Source organism: Cicer arietinum, chromosome 6, assembly GCF_000331145.2.
Source record: "Cicer arietinum cultivar CDC Frontier isolate Library 1 chromosome 6, Cicar.CDCFrontier_v2.0, whole genome shotgun sequence".
Classification (NCBI taxonomy): Eukaryota; Viridiplantae; Streptophyta; class Magnoliopsida; order Fabales; family Fabaceae; genus Cicer; species Cicer arietinum.
This window is the reverse complement of record NC_021165.2, coordinates 29,313,591-29,317,402: the sequence shown is the minus strand read 5'-3', so window position 1 is coordinate 29,317,402 and position 3,812 is coordinate 29,313,591. Positions and strand designations below refer to the sequence as shown.

At 30.1% G+C, this 3,812-nt stretch overlaps 1 long non-coding RNA gene across 1 annotated transcript; it reads left to right on the top strand.

Annotated features, from left to right (window-relative positions):
• Window positions 1–651: 651 nt before the first annotated feature.
• On the top strand, window positions 652–3,594 carry LOC140920954 (uncharacterized). Its single transcript, XR_012163726.1, has 4 exons — window positions 652–770; window positions 992–1,054; window positions 1,145–1,209; window positions 3,300–3,594. It is a non-coding gene; the product is annotated as an uncharacterized lncRNA (long non-coding RNA).
• Window positions 3,595–3,812: the final 218 nt, after the last annotated feature.

The window sequence follows — 3,812 nt, the reverse complement described above, 5'->3', positions numbered from 1 at the left end:
CATTGATTATGATGCTCCTTGTCTTGGTTGTGAAGCTATCTATCCGTCTTCTGAACATTCTCCAGCCAATTATATACTAGGAAAAGAAACAAGTTGGGTTTAGACTTTAATAGTTTATTTCAGAAGCATTGTTCCATTAATTTATTCTCAAAGGCATCACTTATTGAAGTTTCATTGTTACATAAAGCAATGTATCACTTGGCCAAGTTCGTTATTTTATAAAACAATGTTTAAGTATCAGTGGTTTAAGGAAAAAAATGGTTTGAAGTGGATTAGTTGTAGCATAAATGTTGGGATTTAAATAAGATATTTTGGGTTGCTATTTTGTGGCGATATTAGTGCATTTGTTTCATAGTTTATGTGGATAATGTATTGCCAAATTTTGTGGTTCGGTGGTTCCTAAATTACAATTCCAGATATGGTTGGAAGAAAGTCTTAAGTTCAGTGTAAGATAGAAAACAAGAACCAAATTTTGTGTCAAGTATATAATTCCAAAGGCTGTTACCACTCGCTCACAATATATCAATGTGCTTTGTACTTTTATTATAGCATATGTTAGATTAAATGTTGATAGTATCTTTTTTTTTTTTATATGATATACTGTACTATATTTATGGTGTACGTTGGGTGGTTAGCTGCTGTTGTAGGAAGCAACTGAACTAGGTAAAAAATCAAAAGAACTAAAGAAAGCAGCTGAGTCACTTCATCAAGAAGAAAGAGGTGGTTCGAAGGGTAGGAAATTTCGTAAAAATGTGAAAGCGGTGGAAAAGGTAACAGTTATCGGTGATTAAATAGTACTATCCGATCTACACTAAACCTTCTTTTTAGTATTTTTTGTGCACTCTTGTTGGCTTATGGGATTTGCATATCATAATTGACGTTTATGTGCTATCATAGTTTGTGCTGACAGTTGTCTACAGTTGAAGAAATGTTCTTGTTACAGTTTGAATGTTTCTGGTTTTATACTTATTAATCTTGTTTGATATGCCAGGAGTTGTTTCAGTTAGAAGAAGATATAAAGCTTGTTGAGGAGGTGTATCCACAAGGGGAACAGGTAAATACTTAACTTTTAGCTTCTTGATTTCTAGGAATAAACAATGTGCAACTTTTCCCACTAGGCACATGCAAGCCTGTATGAATGCAGGCTGAGATAACATGGGCACTAACAGTTCTTGGGTATCTGGCAAAATTTGTTTTAGGAGTTTTAGGGTAAGCAATGACATATAATAATTTAAGTTGCTTGGAAAGGATGATGCTAGAAGAGTAAATGAGACCCCTTGTACATAGGATGGGAATAGGCTAGGCCATCTGTTAGGGGCATATAGTTTGGTATGTTTAGACTATTTTTAAAGGTTATTTATTTAAATAGACCAAACCCAGCCTTATAAAAAAAATCTATTAGGTCAGAACAGTCTATATATATTTTATTATTTATCAATGTTATTTTTTATTATTATTTATTAATAATATTATTTTCTAGTTTAATGTTTATCAATTAAGCAATCATTCGATAGTCGTTCGTTTCATATTCTCGTCGTTCTTTTCTTCTCCAGTTTTTTTCAAGATGAATCGATCCTATTATTATATAATTATTATATCATGTAAGATTTCAATATTTACTACTTCAAAATCATTTTTTTTTCTTTTATCTTTGCATTTCTTTAATAAAATTAGTGTTTGTAAAGTCTCTTAAAAATCTACTAGAAACTCCATTGAAATTGATCTAATTTTAGGTTTTACAAATAAAAATAAATCTTAAATCAAAACAGTATATGCCCTAAAAAAATATATAAAATAGGTGCAGTCCCTTTAGAAGTGTTTCAAAGTTGATAATAATATTAATTATATTATATTGAATATGTCCGAGTTTGTTTGAGATCATTTGTATGAGAGGTATTAATGGGTGTGTTTGTTTCAAGAAAAAAATTATTATTTGAAATAAAAAATCATTTTTTAGGGTTTAAGGGTGTTTGTTTCATATTTTTTAAAAATCAATTTGATAGAAAAACTATTTTTTGTTTAATATATATATACATATTAGTATTGGTATGTGGAGAGTATCATGTAAATTAGTATGGATAGAGCATCTAGGTTGATATGTGCATAGGGATTAATTATAGATTCATTTTGTTTTTTTGTTTTCTTGGAAGGTTGTTACGGTGCATATTTGTTAGTTATTATTTTATTAGATTTGATTATAATTTTATTACTTTCTCTTTTATATAAAAGTCTAGTTTAACCAATTTAAAAAAAAATATAAAATATAAAATTTTAATATTTTAATGTAAATTAGGCTTTTAAATAAACTTTCAGACTAGACTTTTAAAAAGGTTAAAAAGGTCAGGCCACACAAAAAAAAAAACTTATGATAGGCCGTAAGCCAGACTTAGATCTAAAAAATTAATGGTAGGTCAGATTACAGGTTTTTCAAAGTCTGACTTGGCTTATTCCCACCCCTACTTGTACATAGTATTACCAAGTTATTTTTCTTTGGTTTTTGTAGCATATGATAGGTCGTAGGCCAGATTTAGATCTAAAAAATTAATCGTAAACTAGGCTCAAGTTTTTCAAAATCTGGTGTGGCCTATTCTCACCCCTACTTTTACATGGTATTACAAAGTTATTTTTCTTTGGTTTTTGTGCATATTTCTCAATGTTGATTCAGGGAAGTAACCGTTAGTACTCCATGTTTTGTGGGAAACAAATTTTCAATTATCACTCACCATTATAATATTAATCTATTTCTATCATGAATTCATGGTATCAAACAGATAAGTTAACAATAGTTCAACTTTACAGCATATACATTTATCATGTAATCTCCCTAACTCCCTGCTTTACTTTTTATTCGGTATTTTTCTTGAGATTCTGATTGTTAAATCATAACAATAATTATGATTTGCAATAATTCTAATGCATTGGGTTTCTTTAATGCTTTTATGAAAACTTTGTTTATATTATAAATGAGGAAGTATTGGATGTATGATCAGCAATAAAATTGATAAAAGTTTATAAAAAAATTAATGAAATTAATTTTAATGAGCTTAAAAGAAGTTATCAGTGATAGTAGAGAATTAGTTCAACTTAGAAAGAGAGAACCATGGTAATTTAGAGAAACTAAACAAAGATGAATTGGAGTGGCAATATACATCCCTTGATTATATAAGGAAGTGAATATCGACCAACAACTATCACTGTGAAATTATTCTTGTTATTTCACTGTGAAGAAGATTTCTTATTTTGTAACTAGTGCTACATTTTGCATGTATTATCTGACAAGTTTTTTAAAACGTTGCTAGATTTATTGTTTCTGTGGCATGGGTTGCTCATATCATTATCTATCTATTAATTGGTCCTTCTCTTTCTCATTTTTCGAATGAAGTTTTTATCAAGCTAGATGATATATGGGCAAATCACTACGCCAAAAATGACATTTAACAGCGCCCATTTTACAGCGCTTGCTAAACACAAGCGCTGTTGTAATTATATTTTAAAAATAACGGAACCTATTACAGCGCTTTTGATGCAAAGCGCTGTAAAACAAGCGCTGTAGTAGGTCATATAACGTTTGCGCATCACGTTATATGGCTTTTACAGCGCTTGTCAAAAAAGCGCTGTAAAAGGAAGCGCTTTCCCGAATCAGTTACAGCGCTTTTTTCACAAGCGCTGTAAAACACATGCGCTTTCATTGAATTTAACTACCTATTACAGCGCTTTTTTCACAAGCGTTGTAAAACACATGCGCTTTCATTGAATTTAACTACCTATTACAGCGCTTTTTTCACAAGCGCTGTAAAATACGTCTTTCAAAT